This window comes from Microtus pennsylvanicus, chromosome 14, assembly GCF_037038515.1.
Source record: "Microtus pennsylvanicus isolate mMicPen1 chromosome 14, mMicPen1.hap1, whole genome shotgun sequence".
NCBI classification, from domain to species: Eukaryota; Metazoa; Chordata; class Mammalia; order Rodentia; family Cricetidae; genus Microtus; species Microtus pennsylvanicus.
In genome coordinates, this window is record NC_134592.1 from 34,319,049 (window position 1) to 34,342,335 (window position 23,287).

Below are 23,287 nucleotides of genomic sequence, written 5' to 3' on the forward strand. Positions count from 1 at the left end.
ATCCATCAAGATGAAGTCTCAATTCTGAACATTTATGCCCCAAATACAAGGGCACCCACCTTTGTAAAAATAGTGGGAGACTTCAACACTCCCCTCTCACCTATGGGCAGGTCTGCCAGACATAAAATTAGCAGAAAAATAAGGAAACTAACAGATGTTATGAATCAAATGGGAAACAACCCTAGCATGCATTCTCTGTGAGTCCCTATCCAGTGATGTCCAGAGCTCTTACAGCTACCACAGTATCATGAGACAGGAGTAAGCCAAACATGGCCCTGTGGAATTTTCCACCTGCGAGATGGCTTCCCTTGAAAAGTGTCATGACGTAGTGGGAATTCCTTTCTGGTGGGCCCTAGGCTATTTGAAGACCACTGTGGGAGTCACCGAGTGTACAAAAGTGGAAATTCATGGCTTCTGCTAACTATGGCAAGCAAGGGAGCATAACGAGCTATTGTTCCTTTTAGTCCTTCAACCAGAGTGTTCCCAATAAAGGACAAAGACCAAAAATAGCACAAGTGCCTAAAGTTAGGCAGTCACCTTAGCTCCGGAAGCCTTGATCATCAATGCTCTCCTTTCCATATTATTATGAATGGTTTGGCCCTTGCTCGAAAAGAGCTCTCTTAAAGGGGAAAGCACTGGGATGTTCCCACCTCATGGATCCCCAGGATAGAAGTAAAAATTAGGCATGTCTTTACATTTATGCCAAGGGCTAGATGTACACTCTTGCTAGGGTGTGTCTTATTACATTCAGATATCACTGGTAGTAACCAATACACATTTTACTCCTTAAAATACACAATGCCAGGCTCTTGGGTAGAGGCATTTAATGAAAATTTCATTTCAAAAGGCCCCAGATATTTGGTTTAATTAAAAGACATAAAGTTCTCCTCAAATAACTCCTCTGCAAATTCCAACAAATAAGCCCCTAAATACATTTCTGTTTTGTCCCAGATCTTATTTTAAATATTTGAGGCTTGTCTCCATAGGGCTGGAGGCTAACTTCAGGATGCATGCTTTCCCGAGACTCAGTGAGCATAGATTGCCCCATGGCTCGGAAGTGTTCGTCAGATGACAGAACTCGTTTCTAACACAGTTTCCACCAGAGAAAGAAGTCAAGTGCCCAGGCTGTCAAACACAGCTGTAAGCTACTGCCCTGAAGGGTTTTTCTAACTGTTGATTTGTCTATTTTTCTTGGTTTACACTTTGGAAGCCCACATAAATGTCTCCACTTAAAAAGAATACCACAGTGGCAGACCCTAGACAATCACCACAACAAATGAATTAGTCTCGAAGGTTTTCCACCTCTCTCACACACTTTTGATCAGAGGGTTTGACTCCTCAGCCCCTGTGGGCACCGGTTTCTTGCATGGAACTGTGAGCAGTAGGTGATTTCTATTACTTCTGACATTCTCCTGGCACACCTGACTGGCACATTCGAGTCTAATTCTCCTGCCTCCTGGACTCTTCTAGAGACCGGTTATTTTTGCACCTGTCTGTTCTCAGAGAGACAAGACTCAAAAAAGTCACATTCCCATTAAAATCAGAAACTCAAAAATACATCCATTTTTCTATCATTCAACTTAGCTTTATGAGTTTTAGTCAATACAATAAAAGTGAGATGACCATTATAAAAATGGGAAAACAACAACTTTAAAATTTTTAGTTTAAAGGGGTAATTTCTTAAAGCAATTGAGGAATTTTGCTTAGGACCCACATTTCCTCATTGGTAGATCTGGTGTGATGGCATCAACTACACAGAACAGTCATGAAACTTAATGTGTGGACAATGCTTATCTCATTGTTAGTTGACCGTCAACACCAGAGCTTATTGTTGAAGGGATCATATGAAGTGATTGGATACAGAATCAAATGTGGAAATTCATAATTTTAATTAACAGATATTTAAGTGTCAGGAGGATTAAATTTTGCTTTTAATAAAGACCAGAACTGAAAAACACACTACAAAGACTCTCACAAGAAAGGAAAAGAATAGCAAAGTTGAAGAGGAAAATCATCAGTATGATAAAAAGGTCAACAACAGCAAAGAACAATCCAGCAAGGAAATTGAGATTTTGAAAAAAATAATAGAAATGTGGAAATGAAAAACACAACTGATGATGGAAGTTACAAAATAATCTCACACTAGTTCAGAATTATGTATAATAAAGGGTTATTTATTTAGGGGTAGACTCACAGATCACAGTCCTATCACAATCCTCTGCACGAAATGGGGAACAAGAACAGAATCTAGCAGCCAGAAGCAAGAGAGCAGGAGAGCACATGCTATACAGCTGCATTTATAGTATAAGAGACTACACCCAAGTGTTCTGGTATCTTAAAGGCTATTGACTGAAGGAGCTCCCATAGCATCTCTCCATTTTGTTTAAATAAGAGAATTCCAAACCCAATACAAAACTATACACACTAGGAACAGATATCAAGTATAAAATTAGAATTACAACCAGCATAAACAATATTAAGCAAGGAACATATGTTAAATATTTTAATAAGCATTCTATTCTAAGTCACCTAAGTCTTGTAATGGCTTGGCTAGATTAGAAGAGGAAGTAACTACGACTATCTAATTTTCAACCCCACTGAAGGCCTGAGAAGGGAGATAATATTACTCAAGTAGGTAGGAAGTGTAATCAAGCAGTTTCCAAAATGTTCAGTAGATGACAGAGATAATTGGCTGCCTGAACAATCACATTTGTAATGTTGAAGCAACCAACTTTGGCTAAGACCTAGAGTAACTGACATGATTTTCAGAGGCAGGAAAATTTTCAGAACTATTTTACCCTGTCCTGGAAAGGTTTGGCAGTCTTTTTCTTATATCCTGCTAGTCCAGTCCAGATATCATGCACTTTGTTAGTGGTCAAGACATGGGTAGTTCCTTATCAAAGGCCAGTTGTGCAAGAAGAAAACAAAGCTCCAAGTAGAGTGTCTTCAGTGCTCAACACTCTCTCAGGAATAAATTGGTACTGCCAGGAGCAATTGTGTTTCACATCAACAGAATCATAAGTTATTTAAATGTCATATGCTACATATCTTTGAAGTGGTTGAAGATTACCTATCTATGCAGAATATAATCTCTATGTATCTAAAGAACCTAATTAGTCTGACTAAAAGTATAACAAATATGTATGACTATTGACCTATAATACTTAATACCTATATAACTTAAACAACTATCCAGTAAAGGAGGACAATGACTTCAAAATGTAAACAATGTGTAAGTATCTTGATCAGAGTTAGAAATGTATATTGCAATATAATAAATATATCCTAAAATTTTATCAAGATAAAAAATATCTTAAGCAAAGGTAGAAACATGAATGCATATAATCTGACAAAATAACTTTGTATAGGTGTACAAATATTGTAAATAGAAATAGCACATCCAATATAACAAATATGACTTTAACTTGTATCAATATACAAAAAATCTATACCAATGTAAATTGTCTATAAGTAATAGCTCACAAGAATTTACTCTGTTGCTCACTATTATTACTATTAGTGTAAGTTCACACTAATCTACCTATTATCCCATTTAGTTTTCTGTCTTTATTTATTTGTTTGTTTGTTTTTGAGACAGAGTTTCTCTGTAGCTTTGGTGCCTGTCCCGGAACTAGCTCTTGTAGACTAGGCTGGCCTCGAACTCTCAGAGATCTGCCTGCCTCTGCCTCCTGAATGCTGGGATTAAAGGCGTGTGCCACCACCGCCTGGCTTTATTTTTTTTTTATGAGATCTCTGGGCCTACATAATTTCTACCCAAACCCCAAACCCTATTTGAGTAATAATAAACCCCCAAATGGTGTTCCTAGCCCTGAGGACAACTTTGTTGGAAGAGGGTATGCCATCTTCTAGGATTGCTTCCAGCTGTCACTGGGTGAAGTTCTTTCTTTGAGATCCTGTAAAAGTAAAATGATGGTTAAGTTTCAAGATTGCTGCTTTGCATAATTGCAAATGGTCTCTGAGTAGTCGATAGGGTTTTGCTGAAGTTCTTATTTGGAGTTCAATCCAGAATATTGTAAGAAGGTGCATCATTTCAGCAGCTGGTATCCAAAAACCAGTCTCATAGTATTGCTATCAGCACCATGATGTCATATTGACCAGATGGAGTCATTGTGGGGCCCCATATTCTTCTGGAAACTTCAGAGATTACTGCAGGAAAATCTACTGTTCATTGTAGAAAACTTCAACATTATTCATATAGACATATACTCAATGAAAGATATAATATAGACAAAATGGGCACAGAGAAAAGTAAAATATTGCCTTAAAATCTATCTTCTTTCTGTTTTATACCAGATGGCTCCTGACATGAGACAGAAATTCTGAATTTTTTTTACAACATGCTTGGATTTAGAGAAGGATCACCATTGTCCAACTCCAAAGCCAGCTCTGATTTTTAAGTAGAGTGTATACATGTCCAGATAATCAAATTTTACTGTGTCTTTTTTTCTATTTGCTTGTTGATTCTTTCTGGATAGCTATCTTTTCTTCTTTAGGCATCTAGATGCCCAAAGTCTCTCGACTCTTTGAAGATGAGTAGTTTTCTGCAAAGACAAGAACAGAACTCTGCCCCCAGTGCTTATGAAGTTTTCTTATCACCTATATGATTGCCACCTCTGTGGATGAGCTGTCATTTCTCTTTCTCAAGAGGTTTTTCCTTTTCAAACCAAATGTCTATTAATTTTGATGGTATCCATAGCTTTTCTTCTCCTGTGGAAACAGGAGCGAAACCCTTTCCTCAATGTAGCACATCTCCTGGCTTCCATTGTGAGGTCAACACATCCTTGAAACACACTGGTTGATTTAATTTAACAAGTTTTTTTTCTATTATCCAATATCTCTCTGCTGCTGTTATTCCTTGCTCATTAGCATTAAGAAGATTCAAGGTTAACAAAGCATTATGCAATCTATTTCTGGGGTATTTTACATCCTCTTCTGTTTGTTTAGCATATCCTTTATAGTTCGATTTGATCTTTCTACAACTGCCTGACCTGAAGGATTGTTTGGTATACCTGTAATATGCTTTATATTATAATAAGCAAAAAACTGTTTCATTTTCTTAGACACATATGCTGGACCATTGTCTGTCTTTATTTGTGCAGGTATACCCATGATGGTCATAACTTTTAATACATGCATGGTTATTGAATAGCCTTTTCTGAGCTCAAGGCAGTTGCCCATTGAAAACCTGAAAAAGTGTCAATGATGTGGTGGTACATATTTTAATTTTCCAAATTTTGTAAAGTAGAACACATCCATCTGACAGATTTCATTCATTTGAGTAACTTCTGTCCCTGCATGTAATAGAAAACTCTTTCTTTAAACCTTTGCTATTGACATGGTTTTTTTTTGAAATTCTGAGGCCTTCAGCATATTTTCAATCAATTTCTGCATTACCTTGTGCTTAAGGACCAGGCAGACCCGTATGGGATCAGATGTGTGTTATGTATTTGGGACAAAACTATTCCTGATAATATCTTGAACCTGAATAAATAATTAAGTCAATTCTGTATCATCTTGTATATAATCAACAGTTTCAATATGCAAGACAACTCTTTCTGAATTTTGTGAATCAGTAATTATATTGAGAGGTTCTTTAAAATCCCTTGGTACCATGAGAATAGCATATAACTCTGCCTTTTGAACAGAATTATAAGGGCTTTGTTTCACCTTACTTAATTCTTCTCATTTGTAACCTGCTTTTCCTGATTTATTTGCATAAGTATAGAATGTACAGGCTCCAGTTATTGGTGTGTCACGTACAACTTGGGGAAGAATCCAAATAGTTCTCTTTATAAGGTTAATTCTAACACTCATAGGATAATTGCTATTAATTTCTCTCAAAAAATTAGCACAAGCTCTTTGCCATGGTTCATTGTCTTCCCATAATTTTTAATTTCATCAGTAGTAAAGGGCACTATAATCTCTGCTGGGTCTATACTTGCTAGTTGACAAAGTCTCAATTTTCCTTTTATAATTAATTCAGAAGCTTTTTTCCACATAAGTTTTTAATTGGTTTATGTGGTAAAATGATCCATTCTAAGAAATATCTTCCCGATGCATTAAAATTCCTGTAGGGGAAATTCTGGGAGGCAATATGACTAGAATACAATTAAGATTTAGATTCACTCTATCTCCATGTGCCTCCTGTAATTTCTCTTAAATGACTGTCAATTCTTTTTCTGCTTCAGCTGTTAATTACCTGGGACTATTTAAGTCTTTGTCACCATCTAATGTTTTGTTTAAGTAAATTAGTAAATTATTAGATCAGGTATTATCCCAATAGCCAGTCATAGACTGGAAACGCCATCGAATAATCTGTGGAAGTCATTAAGAGTCCTCAATTGGTCCCTCCTAATTTGTGCCTTTTGTGTTCTAATATTTTGTAAATCTATTTTGTAACTTAGGTAATCGATAGAGTCTCCTCTCTTTATTTTTAGGAGCAATATGTAGTCCCCATGTAGGCAGAACTTTCTTTAATTCTTCAAACATTCTTCCTAATGTATCGACATTTGAGTCAGATAACAAAATAACATCCATGAAATGGTAAATTATAGACTTAGGAAATTGCTTTTGTATTATTTCTAATGGCTGACTTACAAAGTTTTGGCAAGGGGTGGGGCTATTGAGCATTCCCTGTAGGAAGTTTGTCCACTGGTATTTCCTAGTAGGCTGAGAATTATAAGTAGGCACTGTGAAAGCAAATTTTTTCAGTCCTTTTCTTGTAAAGGTATAGTGAAGAAAAATCTTTTAAGTAAATAACTATAAGAGACCACCCTTTTGGTAATAGAAAAGGCAGAGGAATTCCAGATTTGTATAGGGCCCATAGGTTTAACAACGTTGTTGACAGCTCTTAGATCTGTCTCCATTCTCCATTTTTCCAGATTTCTTTTTAACAACAAATACAGGAGAATTCCAAGGGCTGGTAGCTTCTTCAATATGGCGAGCCTCTAGCTGCTCCTGTACCAGCTATTCTAAAGCCTGCATTCTTCTGCTAAAGGCCATTGTTTAACCCATATGGTTTTCTCAGTTAATCATTTTAAAGGCAGGGCCATTATTACCTCAGAAGGTTTGCTAGTTGCTTTGTGTTCTTGTACAGCCTGAATAGCTGGTGACCTTTGTTTATAATATCTTACAATATCCTTCCCAGAAACATGAGTTTTGTGACTGCAGCCATGTTAACCTGGGTATTCCATTGCTGCAATAGGTCATGGACCCATAAATCCAGTGCAATGTTAGCTATATATGGCCTCAGCCTTCCTTTTTGTCCTTCTGGCCCAATGCATTCAACCCATTTCATGTTTTGTTTCACTTGAGATAGGGTTCCAATTCCTAGGAACTGAATATCTGCCTCTTGAAGAGGCCAATTCAGATTCCAAGATTCTGGAGTAATGATACGTTCACACCCATGTCTAGTAAACCCTCAATTGCAATGTCATTTATATGTACTCTTAGCTTTGCTCTTTGAGCATTTATAGAAGTCTGCCAAAATAAATGTTTCTTATTTCCTATAGGAGTTTTTGATTCATCTGCCATGTCTATTCTTCATCTAGAACAGAATGTTTTTTTTTTTTTTACAGTAGGCACTGGGTTGTTTAATTTACCTGGTGAGATGTGTTCTCCTCAGTGACTGGGAATGACTGGACCTTTTTTGACATGAGGGCCTATGAATGGATAAAGAAAATGTGATATATGTATACACACACACACACACACACACACACACACACACACACACACTCAGTATAGTTTATGCAGGCACAATAAAAAATGAAATATTTTTATTTGCAGACATTTGCAGAAAAACGAATACAACTGGAAATCATTATGTTAAGTAAAACAATTGGGAAAGACAAAGTGAATTTTTTCTCTCATATGTGAAATCTAGATTTAAAATTGTATTTATGTGCACTCATATATGTGTATTTATGTGCATGGGATGAGGTTATGAAATCAGAAAGGGCATCATGAGACGGGAGGCAGAGATTTTAAGTGATATGAGAAATTGGGTAATGACACAGTAAGAAAGCAGAAGTGGGGCCGAGAGTGGTGACACATGTCTTTAATGCCATCACTAGGGAGGCAGAGGCAGGTGGATTTCTGTTAGTTCAAGTCCAGCCTGGTCTACATAGTGATTTCCAGGACAGCCAAAGCTATGTAGAAAGACACTGCTTTGAAAAGAAAGAATGAAAGGAAGGAAGAAGGGAGGGAGAGAGGGAGAAGGAAGGAAGGAAAAAGGAAAGAAGGAAAAGTAAGTAAGCCATCTCAATAAATGGGGTAGGAGAGCATTTTCTAATGTTCAAAAAACAATGATTTTAAAACAAAAGAGTGAAAAAATATTAAGAAATGGAGAAGAGAGAGGCATTCCACTCCTCCGAAGATTTTCTGTAAGGCACAAACAGGACCGTCATAGTTAGTGGGACAGGACTGCAAGCACTTTCACTGAGTTCAGGTTTACAGTTTCAGAAGTTTAGTCCATTATCGTCATGGTAACACATGGTGGTGTGCAGGCAGATGTGATGCTAGAGAGGAAGCTGAGAGTCCTCTATCTTGACCCCAGTCAACAGGAAGTGGTCTGAGGTACTGGACGTCCACAGTGACACACTTCCTCCAACAAGGCTATTTCTATTTCAACAAGCCACACATCCTAAATAGTGCCACTCCCTGCCAGCCTATGGGGGCCAATTACATTCAAACTGCCACCGGACCCCAGGGCCTCCCCACTTTCCCTCTGCTTCCCAGCTGCGGGTTTATCACACACAGGAGTGAGGAGTCTCCTACCGTGTCCTACCGTGTGGACAACTGTGATGTATTGTACTCCACAGCCCCAGACAATGGGGATAAACAACCTGGGATTAGGAACCTATGAAATCATGAGCCAAAATTTCCTTTCTTAAATTTATTATCTTAGATATTTTATTGCATCAACATATAACTGACTAGCATATGGTGATAACTATTTTTCTTGCACTTTCTAGAAGTTCAAAGTTCAAGATCAAATATTTAGCACATTTATTTTCATTCTTCCTAACCTGCAAATGTCTTCCCCTTTGGTGTTCTTACAAGGTCATTCACTCGTCTGTATCCCAATCTTTCTCTATAGATACTTGTCATATTGCATTGAAGCTTACCTAATTGCCCTGTTGCAAATTAATCACTCTTTTTCCAAATTATCATTCTCTCTCTCCCTCTCTCTCTCTCTCTCTCTCTGTCTCTGTCTCTCTCTGTCTCTGTCTCTGTCTCTCTCTGTCTCTGTCTCTCTCTCTCTCTCTCTCTCTCTCTCTCACACACACACACACACACACACACACACAGCATGCAAGCATGTGTTCATGGAGACCAGAGGTAGACAACATCAGGTATCTACTTCATTTTTCTCTTTGTCTTATTTGAGACAAGATCTCTCACAGAACCTGCCTCTGGAGACCGGCTGAGCATCTTCCTGCCTCTGCCTATCCAGGGCTGAAGTTACAACTATCTACTGCTACATCCAGGTTTTACCTGACTGTGGCAATCAAACACATTTTTACACAGCAAGCACTTCACAGATGAAGCCATCTCACCAGCCCCTTAAATGATCACACTTTAAGTGAGGCACTGGTGGTTAAGGCTTCAATATGAATTTTGAGGCACACGATTCAGATCCCTAATAAGAGTCTGACTTTAAGCTCTATGACTGGGTGGCATAGCTTCACTTTTCTGTGGAACAGGAGGTTTACGAGTCTCCCACCGCCGACAGTAAAGAGCTTGTGCGCTTGCTATCCTATGATAATCCCCTTTAGTTCTAGCACAGCCAGGAATAAATGATCAAATGACGGCAGAAGTAGAAGACAGACTCTCATCAAATTTGATGTTTTCCATGAAACGAGATCATTCAGAGTTCAGAGAAGCCTGAGACTTCATTGGCCACAGGAAAGGGGCTGCTGAATGTAATGGTGGCGGGGGGTGGGGGTGGGGGATAGGCTAAGAGAGAAAGAGATGGAGAATGAAAAAAAATCACTCATATTTAGGAATTATTTTATAATCAGAGTCTCCCCAAATCCTCACAGCTCCACTCAGAGGGTGTCATTATCATGACTGTTATTAATATTCCCATTTTCCTGATGAGGATGTTAAGGCCCAGAGTGTGAGGCTCACCTTTGTTGTTTTGGCCTCCTGAGGACTTCTCGAACCCACACAAAGTAACTCTTTATGTTCTGCACATCTCTGGCCTCTCCCGCCCTTCTGCTCAGCCATGCCCTGACAGGGGTTAGAGGACACTGTGCTTCCTGCCTTGTTGTGAGCTATTTGATTACACTGTGTGAAGATGTGGCACTGTGATTGGTTTAATAGAAAGCTAAATGGCCAATAGCTGTACAGGAGGGACAGCCGGGACTTTTGGACAGAGAACTCTGGGAAGAAGAGAGCCGGAGTTTCCAGCCAGACTGGGAATAACCAGATGGGCGTAATGGAGACGAGGTAATGAGTGCATGGATGAGCGTAGATTCAAAAATATGGATTAATTTAAGTTATAAGAGCTAGTTAGAAACAAGCCTAAGCTAAGGCCGAGGTTCCATAATAATAAAACTCCATGTTGTTTATTGTAAGCTGGCGGCCCAAAGAAAAATCTGCCCACATTGTCTGGTTTTTTATTTTTAATATCTTATTAGTGGTGGTGGTTTGCTTTTTAAGAGTCAAGAATAGTATTATTCTTAATGTGGCTGGTGGTGCGTGGTTTTAGAGACCAGTTAATGTTCAATGAAGACCCACTTCATGTGATGGTTACTGTTGATTGCCAGAATCTGGAACCACCTAGAAAGCAAGTGTAGGCACACCTGTGAGGGATTGTCTATATTAGGCTAGGCCCTGGGCTTGCCGGGTTCATCCATAGGGAAGGCTCACCCCGCAATGGGGTGGCACCATTCCCTAGGCCCTGGTCCTGAACTGGACATGAAAGAGGAAGCTAGCTGACTGTGAACGCACGTCATGCTCTGCTTCCTGGCTGCAGGTGCAATGTGACCATCTCCCAAGCTCCTGCCACCATGCCTTCCCATCGAGATGGACAACAGACTGTACGGGGGAACACTGAGTCTGAATGATGAGCCCTTCTTCCCTGAAGGTACTTTTGGCAGAGTGTTTTTTTTTTCTCTCACAGCAACAGAAAACTAAGATGAATAGCAATAGATGAGCGTAACAAGGAAGACCGCAACAAAACTATCCAGGGAGGCTTATCAGCTAGCAGTAGAGTGGAGAAGGGGTGCACGCAAGGGGCTGGGGAGAGCTTTGGACGAGGGAGACAATCCAGTTCCTGATTTTGTTGTTGCTTTGCTTGTGAACACTTTTTACCAGACTTGTTGTGCAAGTTAATGTAGCATTGCCATCATAAGTGTCTAAGAGAAAAGGTTGGTTCTGGGTGCTCTAACCCATGACTGTGGGTTTGCAGTTGCTTAGGGTCTGCTAAGGCAGGGGCATGTGATGGCCAGAGCACGTGGCAGAGCAAAAATGTTTATCTCATGGCTAGGAATGAAAAGAGAGGTATAACCTCACGGTCTTGTATGTGCATATGTTTGCTGGTGTGTGTGTGTGTGTGTGTGTGTGTGTGTGTGTGTGTGTGTGCGCGCACGTGTGCTCCTGTGCGTGCATGTGAACATGCTCTCTAACTTAGTTTCTGAGACAGGGCTCTCACTGAAGCTGGAAATGCCGAGTTGACTGGTCTGGCTGGCCAATGCACTCCAGGGATCCTCCCGTCTCTGCACCCTACCTGCTGTCCAACACTGGATTACAGGCATATGCCACCATACCTGGCTTTTATATGGGTTCTGGGGGATCCAAACTCAGATCTTCATGATTGCATGACACATACTTTACCATCTGAGCTCCCTCCCCCTCTCTCCCTCCCAATCATTTCTGAAGGTATGTTTCTAAGACCTAAAGACTTCCCACTAAGCATCAACCTCTCAGTAGAACCTTAAAAGTAAACCTTCATGGGAGGGGGGCACTGAAGATCCAAACTGCCACAAACATCAACTTATGTACTTAAAGCAAGTGGTTTGATTGTACATAATTTACTCCTCAAAAAGTATGTGTGTATAAATTTAAAATCACTAGAAATCCTACCACCAAGCATAGCCACTTAAAATGTTTTATGTGTTTTTATGTTGTCGTGGCACGGCCACACCTCCCCCCCCCCCCGCCTTTTTCTCAGTCTCATATATCATGGAAACCTTTCCACGTCAATACACAGACTGCTGCATCAGCATTTTATATGGTAGTGTGTCACTGCAGAGTGATGTATTCCACCAATTTTGTTGAAAAATTTCAGGTTTCTCCTGTTATAAGTACCACCACATACATCCTTGTAACCCAGCTCTTTATGCGTACCCTTGGTTATTGCCATATTCCAGGAAGATGACTGAGTCCCAGGACCTGTCACTTTCATAAGGGATGTGAGGCGTCTTTGGGAAAGGATCACCTTTCCTAAGAGCTGTCCCACGGTGCACACCCTCCATCCCTCTCTGTCTTCACTGCAGTCCAGTCAGATGCCCCACGACTGCTTCATGGAGCAGCGCTACCGTTCCATGTAGACAGCATAGGGTAAAATCCTGCTGCCTGGTGTATATGATACCTCACCCCTTCGGGAGTCACTGAAACCGGACAAAGCCAGAGTTTCAGCCAGGAAGCCTCCACATTCAAAGCCCACAAAAAGGTCTGAAAGCACTCCTAACAACCATCCTGGATGCCGAACCATCCAGGGCCAGATTGCTTCCTGACTTGCTAAAGAAACACTGAATCAAGGGCCTGACGAAAAGAGTATTTTCTCTTCCAAGCTCGGCTGCTTTCTGCCTCGTATTCTCAGGTAATTCTTTGGAGCAAACTCTGTTGGAGAGGCACATCTCCCGGGTCGCAGGGACCTAGAAGTTGTGGCATCACACCTGCTGCTTGTTATTACACCTCCAGTTGTACCCCTATTCCCAGCCTGCTGCACGTAGCCTCAGGATAGCCGGTTCAGCTCTTCAAGACAAAATATCAACAACAAAAAAGTGCAAGTAGTAATCGCGTTTGTTTCCTACCCTCCTGTGAGGATGCCATCAAATAATGCAACCAAATTCGCTGGCACTAACCCTAGCCCTGCTCAGGAGATGCTGATGTCTGGTGTTATGACGCCCTGTGATATGACGCCCTGTGATTCACCCCTATACTTGGCCTCAGGCAGGAGAAGCTTTGGAGAACGGTTTCTGTCCCATCTACAAAGGGGCAGTCACTACTCTCACTTCACAACTGCCTGAGGACACCGATAAACTGAGGACACGCAACCCCATCCTTAGGTGTGGTCTGTCCACGCCTCCTGCAACCAGGACCACGCCTGACAAATAGAACAGAAATTACAGGCGTCTGATTTAAGGCTGTGTGTGTGTACACTACTCTCGAGCCAAGCCCCAAACCCTAGCTCTGTGGCTGCATCAAAGGGCCATCTCTGCTCCAGCCTCCAGGCCCAGAGTAAGCAGCAATTTGAAAGGCAGCCCCCTTTTATTTTTAGCCTCAAAAAAACCCCAAAAGCTTACAGAGCAGCGCTCACCAAAGCGTCTCTTACAAAGCTGTTGTTTGACTTGGGTTGAGAAAATGACAGGCTGAGTTCTGCACCAAGAAGAGAAGGGGGATAAACGGCAAATGGGGGGGGGGGAGAGAAAAAGGAGTGCCCCCCTGCCAACCTCCATCTCCCTGAGTCCTCCCCTAGGCCTGGGTGGACCCTGCCTGGGTAATCGTCCCCTGCTATATTTAAAAACCACAGATGTGTTTGGAGGGGACTTAATTTTGGAATTGCGGGCGGCGTCTCCTGGGGACAAGGGGAAAGCCGGTGCTGAGCTCCCGCCTGCTAGCTTCCAACTCTGGGGAATCCAGGTCAGGACGCGTCGCCTTCTCGCAGCTGCCGCCTGCCGCGAAGCTCCAAGCTCCAGGGCCCAACGATTGGGTGGGTGGCCTCCGGGTAGGGCTTGCGTCCGCGTTCGATCTTCCGGGGGCTCTCTGTGTGCGAGGATCGGGCCCGATGTCCCTGGCCCGCCGCGAAGCGCTGTGCAAGTCTCTCCTCCGTGTGCCAGGCTAAATATGCGCGGCTTGTCATTCGGTGTGGCTGTCTCCCAGCTGATAGGGTGACGTCGGGTTTGGAGGCTTGGAGATTGGCTTTTTGATTTGGCTTCTTGCGGAGGCTTAATGGGCAAAGCTCTAGGCTCGCCCAGAAACCGGCCCCTACGCTCGTCCCCTGTGCACGCTGCGAGGCCGAGACGTCTCCCGCGGTGACGGCGGGCGAGGTTGAGTCGCGCGCTCCCAGCCTCGGGAAAGCCCGGGCGACGCGGCAGCCAGCCCCCGCCGGGGTCCCTCCGAGCCGCCAGGGCGCGCCGCGCTGCTCTCCGTCCCGCCCCTCCCGCAGGGATCCCCAGGCGAAGGCGGCCGGGACTCCGGGCCTTGCCCGGGCCACTCTCGGGCCATCCGTGTTCCTTGGCTCGGCGCCGCCGAGGGTCCGCACTCTGCGCCCTGAGCCCTGGCCCCCCGGCGCTCGAGTTCCAGATGCGCTGCCCCGCAGCCCCCTGACAGCTGCCAGCCCACGAGCTCCGGCGGGTGGCCGCGGCGGACTGTCATGCCCTGGAAGCCGCTGCAGCCGGCCCGCAGCCCGCGGGGGCGATGAGCCGCTGCGGCCGGTGAGGAGCCGGGCGGCTCGGGCATCGCGCACCTTTCTAACCCGCCTCACTTGCCCATCGGGCTCCGGAGGCTGAGTGGAATCGGTGAGTAATGGGATGAGCCCACAACCCACCCCCACCCCGGTGGGCGGCAGAGGCAGAAGACGCCAAGATCTGGGGTTTAAGATACCCCCAAGAGGGTCCCTGGTGGAGAAGAATCATAAGTTATTTCTGAAGATCATTCGCATGCACTGCCTTCCTGTAGGTTAGTGCCAGAAGTGGGGGAGGGAGCTCGGGAAAGTGTACGTTGTGTATGCGGTGTTGCGGGGAGGATCTCGCAGAGTGTCTAGGCGAGGGTGCTTGGGTTGCCTCCAGAGATGCCTTGTGAGCCACGGTACTGGAAACGTGGCTACAGTCCTGTCGTGGGTTTGCTGACTTAATGGAGGGGGGCATCTCAATGGGGGAATCTGCTTGCCAGATGTGTGTGTGTGTGTGTGTGTGTGTATGCGCGCGTGCGTGCGTGTGTCTCGCCGGTGCCAGGGCTTGTTGGGCTCCTGGGGCTGACTGCCCACCGGTTCTGGGGTTAGGAGGGGGACCGCGTTATTCGCTTGGCACGGACCCAGGTACACACACATACACACACACACATACACACACACACACACACACACACACACACACACACACCACCGCACACTGCACACGTACACGGGCACACCAACCTTGGGACTCCTTTGGCGCCGGCCCGCAACTGCAGCCCTAGCGCGCCCGTTTTCCTCCACCCCCCCCCACCCCCCCCGCAGACTCCTGGGCCAAGCAGAAGATAAGAGAGACTCCTAAGTCCTGAGATTTCAGAGCCCCCATGGTCTGGGAGATCCCAGGCCCTGGAGAGAAGTGAAAGTATATAACTAAGCCCCCCTTCTCATCAATCCTTCAACTCTCTCTTCCTCTCTCTCTCTCTCTCTCTCTCTCTCTCTCTCTCTCTCTCTCTCTCTCTCTCTCTCTCTCTCTCACACACACACACACACACACACACACACACACACACACGCCCTCATTTTAAGGCTAGCCCTGCTTCTGCAGGCCCTGACTGACCTGCCCTGAGAACCTGAGCCACTGGGGCAGAGGATGAAAACGATTTGCTAGAGGGGCTTTGCGGGGTGGGGGGGCGGGGGAGGAGGCAGTTTTTTCCTTTTTATTCGTTGTGTTTTATTTTTAACCATGTTGAGGGGGGCTAAATAGAGCAAACGCCTTTAATGCAGTGCTGTAAATTTCCTCGCTCACTGCCTGCCTCCTATCCCTCTCCCCCCTCCCCTTTCTCTTTTGGCAATTAAAAACAAACCTCTGAACCTTTGGTGCTAAGGTTTGTTTCCCAGGCAGAAAGATTGAAATTGGGTGCAATTTATCAGAAATGCAGGCTGCAGCTGGGCGCCAGGTGCCCAGCTCCTGGGTGGCCAAGAAACCCCAAAGGGGGAGGCTTGTGGGTACATGATAGGAACACATCCGGTCTTCTGGTGGGGTACCAAAAGGGAAGCCTGCGGGCCTCCAGCGACCTGGTGACTTGCAGCCGCGCTCCTGTGATTAATCTTCCACAGCTGTTGTGCTCTGTCTGTCCAATTGAGCTGAGCTCTTGTTTACCTCGGTTTTCAAATATAGCTGCTGCGCCACGATCTTCCTGAAACAGGGGCGTCAGTTCACTGTGGATGGACAAATGACCTCCGGCTGGCCCTTCTCCCTATCTTCCCAGCCCCATAACTAACTGCCTCTGTCTGGCTCACCCAGCTGTAAGAGGAAGCTGTTCCTAAACTCAGGCCTTGCAATGTTGCAAAAGAGGATGGTTGATGGCCAGAGCTTTTGGCGACTGGATGGGGACTAGTCACACGGGGCTGGCACTGCAATCTACATTCTCATTAGCCGTCCTTCGCACACGTCTCTTTCTTTAAATAAATGAACGGTGTGTGTGTGTGTGTGTGTGTGTGTGTGTGTGTGTGTGTGTGTGTGTAAGGAGATCCCACAGAGCCCATATAACTGGGAACTGACTGTAGTGGTTCCTTCTTAATTTGATGAAGACCAGAAGGCTATGGTGCAGGTCCCTTTACATGGAATGCCCATTGTTCTTCCACATGCCAGTCCTCAACACCCCTAACGGGGGAAAGCCTTCCATTCCTTCTGACTAGGCTCGATTTCCTTACTCTGTCAACCCACAATCTGAACCTATCACTTTGAAGTGATCTAAGACGCAACTCAATTTTACTGATGTAACTGAGCAACGCTGAGAGCAGCTCTGGACAATGAGCCCTGCAAAGACAGGAGGAAGGATAACTGGCTGTTTATCCCCAATGCATCCCCAGGGCCTAACCCTGTGCCTGGCATCAAGCCGGCACTTGGTGACTGTTTTGTTAAACTAATGGAACCAGAGGGTTATGCTGCATCCTCGCCCCTGTGGGTCTTCTACTCCAGGTCAGAGAAGAGAGGGAAGTTTCCGAACTAACTCTGTTTTGCTGTTGTTGGCTTTGTTTCGTCTGTAGAATCAAGCCAGGCCTGGCAGCGTCTGTCTGTAGCCTCAGCAGGAGGATTACAGATTCAGGGCCTGCCTGGGCAATGTAGTGAGAGCCCATCAACAACAATGAAGAAGATTGGTGTGTGGGGGTGTGGGCCAGTAAAACAAGGTTGTAGCTCAGTGGGAAAGCTCTTGACTAGGATGATCGTTTAATCTGTAGTACTATAAAAAATAAAATCCCCTCGCTCTGGATCCCTCCATGAGCTGGCACCCTGACTCCGTGCTCCAGCCCTCTTCTATTCCTTGTGCCAATCAGTTCTTTTGTATAATCTCTGGTCACAGTGATGCGTTTCATTCCTAGGCAGCGGTGTGACATTGTTTCCCACCCTGTCTGGTCCAGCCATTGCCCACAATCAGGATTTGGATTTGGGAGATGTCACCATCTTGGTTTCTTTTCACAGTCTTAAGTTTGATAAGTGGGGTGGAGTAATTCCCTTCACTCCAGTCCAGTTGCTTTGCCTAGAGGTTCAAATATTTTCTCCAAAAGAGAAAGCCTTCTCTTGATATTTTGGGGAGACATTTATTGAACAAACATTCAGAACGCACTTACTCTGCCAGATATAAGCTAGGTAACAGAGGCATGCGAGACCGAATGGTTCCTTTCCTCATAAACACACATGCTAGCAGGGACACCAACCAATGAGGAGTCAAATACTGTATAAAGTGATTTCTGCTACCCGAAGGGCAATGTCAGATCAGTGGAAGTAAATGGAAACAGTCACCTCTTCTTGGGGCCTGGAGGCTACCTCTTAGGACAGATGAGCTCAGAAAGGAAGGATGGGTTCAGGTTAGCTTTGGTGAAAGCAGAGAGGGGATAGAGGGGAAAAGAAGACAGCGCTGAGCAAAAAGATCAGTGTTTGAGATGTCTAAAGTGGAGAGGGTTTTTTCTAAATGCCTGGACACAGAGATGCAGGGGGATGAGGCCAGAGAAGCTGTAGGGTCAAACCGCGAAGGGCTTGCACTCTGTGCTAAGGAACCACACGGAATTTTCCAGTGAGGCTTTAGGAAAGCTTTAACTCCAGAAGTGAAGGAGCAAACTAGAGTTTTATACAATGTGCAGACACTGGCTGGAACTGGGATGTAGGACCAGTGGGAAGCTTCTGTAGCTCTCCAAGTGTGCTAATGGAGAGAGGGGTTATGTGCAAACTAGAATGATCTTATAGTTTGGGTTGTGAACCAAGCTTTTAAATATCTCCAGCCCTAGAATGTCCTTTCGAGGAAGGTGGTCCTCTGATTTTCTTCAGTGAGGCCGGCTTATGTTTGACTGTCCATATATGTCTCGAATAGACATTGTAAACACAGCCTTGGAGGAGAGAGGCCTTGAGAGGAGGAATGGCTCCAGCACGGAAAAGGCTTACTTCCTGGTACTCTGAGCTACAAAGCAAGACAAACCCTGAAAGATGAAGGATGGAGAGGTCTTTAAGGATATAAAAGCCTTCCCACCCTCAGAAGGAGCACTGGAAGATGAGACAGATTCATATTTATATTAAATCTGTCGAGACCATTGGAGCAGGACTTCTAGATATGTGTTATGAAGACAGACTTCTTGAAGGAACCGTTTGGGGGAGTTGCTAAATCTAGTCGCAGGATCCTGGATACTTGGCTGTTTTATACAGAGTCCCACCTACTAAGAAAACCGCTTCACTTCATCCTAGATATAGCATGGAGCAGGCCAAGAAGCACGAGCTGCTCTGATTCGTGGCTTGACAAAATCAGGTGACCCCGGTTGTGCAAGTGCGCTGGGTCATGTGGTAATTGAATCTGGGAGCAGGGACTAGAAGCTAAGTCTCCCTTGCTTCCAGGTGGTGCTTTCTAGATCCTTTGAGAGGAGAGGAACTCACTGTCCAGGGGAATGAAGACTGTGTGGTGCAGTCAGACCCTTTCCCTGTATCATGTCTGTTCCACTCGGCTTAGGACCCCTCTTCTTTTCTGAAGAACTACCGCTCTCTTGCTAAACAGGACTCCTCTTATCTGGAGTCGCTTGCACCTTGAACACAGAATCCTGTCTCTCCACAAGCCCTGCTCTAAAAAGAGTGTTGCGTGTCCACTTTCCCCTTCCACCACCCTCTCCCCATCTGACCTTATTAAAGTTTTGAAATTGTATAGTGGTAATTATTTTATTTCCTTATCACTCCATTGCTCATCACTTCCTGCTTTTCACCTTCTACCCCAGGACCTCCCGCTCTCCAGACTGTAGTGAGCATGCTCTCTCTCTCTTTCTCTCTCTCCCCATACTCACTTTCATCAGATAATGTGGACCGTTAGCTCCTAAGACCTTTCCTTGCTGGGCTTCTGGTGGATTGAGCTCTCCTATGGTCCCTCATCTTCTTCTCAAAGAATCTTCCCCCTTCCCATTTCTCCCTTTCTCCACCATCCCTTGGCGGTCTTCCCTGGTGGCTTGTGCTATTACTCCAGGATGTTCCTGGAGCGTGTGCCTCTAGCTCCGCATGCCTCTGCCTTACGTCTAGCCACTTGCACACTGTCTGAAACAAGATGTCCATCAGTTTCAGGAATTGGATATACTCAGTGATACTCAGTTGACCTTCCTCAGTGTGCAGTCCCTAGTGGCCTTCTACTGCAATACTCAACGGCTTTCTCAGAATGACTGGCAGTGCTCTGGGCCCCCAAATGCTCCAACTCTCCTGTTTCAACCTCAGCAACACTTTCTCCTAGGGAAAAAATACGTTAAAATAAGAATTCAATACAAACACTGTGTCTAGGGGTCTACCAAAAGCTCTGCCCATGTGGGTCATGTGACCCACACCCGTCATACTCCCTCCCTAGCCAGGCAGGGAACCACCTTGTGGCTGTGCCTTTTTGCTCCTCAGAAGGAACTAAAGGGGGAGTAAATTTGAGGGGAATCATGAAGGGAGGGGGAGAGAGAAAGAGAGAGAGAGAGAGAGAGAGAGAGAGAGAGAGAGAGAGAGAGAGAGAGAGGAAGCAGCTTCAATGACAGCAGCAGCTAGAAGATGTTCCCTGTGAAACAGAGGCAGGCCCGCATACCACTGGGGTTGATGGCATGAGAGAAGCCCCCAGCTCTATCTCAGAGAGACGACTCTGATGGCTTGCCAGACCCCATTTGTTTTTCATTTAGGCAATGATATGATTGAATTCCCTATTTCAACATTTTAAAACTTAAGATAAATGAAGTGACATTAAAATGAATCAAACCATGGGAGAACGGTCTAAGGAAAACCTGTGTAAAAGACAGCAATTCCCAGCTTCCCTCAGCCACAGGTCAGAAGGACGCCAGCACTCTTGCATTGACGTTGAGTCACGTCAACCGTAGAGTCTAGAGGTGGTCTCTGTGGAACAGCCAGGGACAGGAGGAAGAGCAACATCTAGGTAGATGTGGATGTTTCTCACACCTCTGCCCGCTGACCCAATTTTCTCTCAGTTCAGGGATTGCTTTTCTTTGGCCCTTCCCCCGCCTGACATATACCAGCAGGATGGGTGGAAGGAGACTTCTGTAATCAGCGTAGAAAAGTTCGCTCTTGGCTCCATACTTATCTGTATAGAAATCTTGACTGTTGACTGAACACCAGATTCTTCATCTGTGTGATCACCCCCCCCCCCGATAAAGATAAAGGGAGACCATGCAAGTGAGAAGGCCTTTGTAAACTCTTGGCGCATTGACTAGCTAAATCTCTGTTGAATGAATGATTCAGGGTCAAAACGGGTTCTCATGCTCATAGCCTCCAAAACAAGAGGCAGGTGTGGGTGAGAACGCTCCAGCTGAGGGGAGGAACTGAGCTGATTGGACTGTAGGCAATGCTCTCACACCACATGGTTCTTCTGGTTCGTCTAAAGGAACAGAACTTGCTGTTTTCTGAGGGTTTTAGCTAACTATTTACTTCTCTCCCTACGGGTCATCGGGAAGCTTTGAAGTCTCAAAATACATGGCTTCCTAGTCATTTAATTCTATGGTCATTCTTCATTCATTCAATAAATATGTATCGAGCCCTCCATATCCCAGTCTCTAGTCTGAAGCACATTTCTTGCCCGGATAGAATTTTTGTTTCTTGGTAAGCCAAAAAATAAATAGACAAAAGCAACAATGTGTTCAGCAAGTGATATGTGCTCTGAAAGGCATGAAAATGACATGGCAGAGAGTCCTGGAGAAGGGCCAGAGTCTGGGAAGGAAAGTGCCATTGGGGACCAGAATGGAATGAAAAAGGGACATGTGTGGATGTGGTTGAGACAGACCCATAGCCAGAATCATTAGCTCACTTTACCTTAGTGGGGCTGCAAAGCATGTCAACAAGAGGTAAAGTCGGTCAATTAGCAGTTAGAAGAGGAGCAAAGTGTCCAGAAATGCTGAGGTGCAAGGAACGGCATGATCTCTTTGGTAGGTAGGTTTGTTTTTTTTTTGTTTTATAAATATCTAATTGGTTTTTGGTAGCACTAGCTTGTAATCCCAGCACCCAGAAGACAGAAGCAGGATAGCAAGTTCAAGATGAGCATGGGCTGCACAACGAGGCCCTGTCTCAGGAAAAAACTATCTTGTGGGGAGCAGAATATGAATTGGGGCAAGACTGGCAGATGTATTAGTAGTCAAGGCGAGATATGCAATTCTGACTGGACAGAAGTTAGGCCAGAGTGTGACCCGTATTTACACTCAGTAAATCTGAGAACACATGCAGGCAGCACCACCTTCAAAGAACCTATGAGTTTTATGGGAACACTATAAGTACTCAGCAGATAAGAACCATCACCATCACCACTACCATCACCACCCCAACCTCCCAACTCCCCCACCACCACCAGGGAATAAATAAATAAAGCCTTCTTGTACTCAAACTTGGGTGTGTATTAATCTTAAAACTTTGTATCTTTCAAAACTAAAAAAACTTAAAAATCCCCATAGCAGCGTTCCCTCTACAGGAATTACATTCTTATTTTTTGACAGACAGGAGATCTCTAATCCCACCCCTTCTCTAATGTTCTCAGCCAGTGATTTTAAGTTCCCAGACCACTTGCTTGAATTTAGATACTGACCTGTGTACACTTCTGTGTACTCATTGGGGGTGGAGACAGGGACACTCCGTCAGGCTACTGAATCAACAAAAGTCTTCACCTCCACTAAACTGAGGAGCACACTAGTGCCTTGATTGGATTCCAAGGACTCCCTGCGCTCTTCCTTGGGGCAGGGGAGTCATGTAGAACTCTTGCTGGTCTTATTTTGTTTGTCCAGTGTTCCATAAAGTCCTGAGCTATGTAGGTGTGTGACTTGGATCCTTTGTGACGATTCCTCCAGCTCCTCTTTCTGTGGTCCTGGATCTCTGAAGCAGAAGGAGTGTTCGTTGGAGGACCAGTGTGATGCAGAAGATGCCAGTGTGATGAGCTTGCTGCGAGCCTTCATTCCTTTCTTTGTCACTTTGTTGTCCCCGTTCTCCGTCTTCGACTGATTCTACCTTAGGTAGCTCTGAAATCCATGGCTTCCTCAGCATTAGTTTCTCCTCCTCCTTTCCCCAGTGCTGAGAGAGTTTAAACAGTAGGCCCTGCTTTTGTTCATCCTGGGGGGGGGGGAGTGTTCCATGTTGCCGTCACCTCAGACTGTTTGTCCAAAAGAAAATCTTAATCCTATCTCTCCTCTGCTTAAAAAACTTTCAGCTTATATTGCTCCTCATATTTTCCAAGGTGATGCCCAAATTCTTTGGTGAGGCATTCAAGGCCTTCTAGAGATTTCTCACCTAGTTCCACAGCTGATCTCAGATGCCCTCTGCCACAGCACATTGTCTCCCTTTCTCTAAATGCACATTGCGCATCTTGAGTTCCACAAATTCCTTCTACGTTGGGCTTCCTGCTGTCCATGTTGACAGTACACCAGTTTTCGCCTAGCTAGCTACCATTCAGTTTTCAAGTCGTAGATATGTAAGCTGGGTCACAGAACTGGCCCCAGTGGCCCCATGCCAGTCTAACCCTTTCTTCTTCAAATTTCCTTGCCACATCGTTGTATGTCCTTCCACATATAACACTTGTTTTGTCCTAATTACTCAGTTTTCTGTCACTTTTCCCCAATGCAATGTGTGCTTCTCAAGAAGGATGATATTTTTGT

At 44.7% G+C, this 23,287-nt stretch overlaps 1 protein-coding gene across 11 annotated transcripts in view; it reads left to right on the forward strand.

Annotated features, from left to right (window-relative positions):
* The first annotated feature begins 13,901 nt into the window (after positions 1-13,901).
* Positions 13,902-23,287, forward strand: part of Slc8a3 (solute carrier family 8 member A3) — a 147,263-nt gene continuing 137,877 nt past the window's right edge. For 2 of the 11 annotated variants that reach the window (XM_075947586.1, XM_075947583.1), the window contains exon 1: positions 14,060-14,774. The gene's annotated coding sequence lies outside the window, so the exon portion shown is untranslated. Of the gene's footprint in view, positions 13,982-14,056; positions 14,935-23,287 lie in introns of those variants that run through there. The other 9 variants (XM_075947588.1, XM_075947582.1, XM_075947580.1 and 6 more) reach the window with 9 other exon arrangements.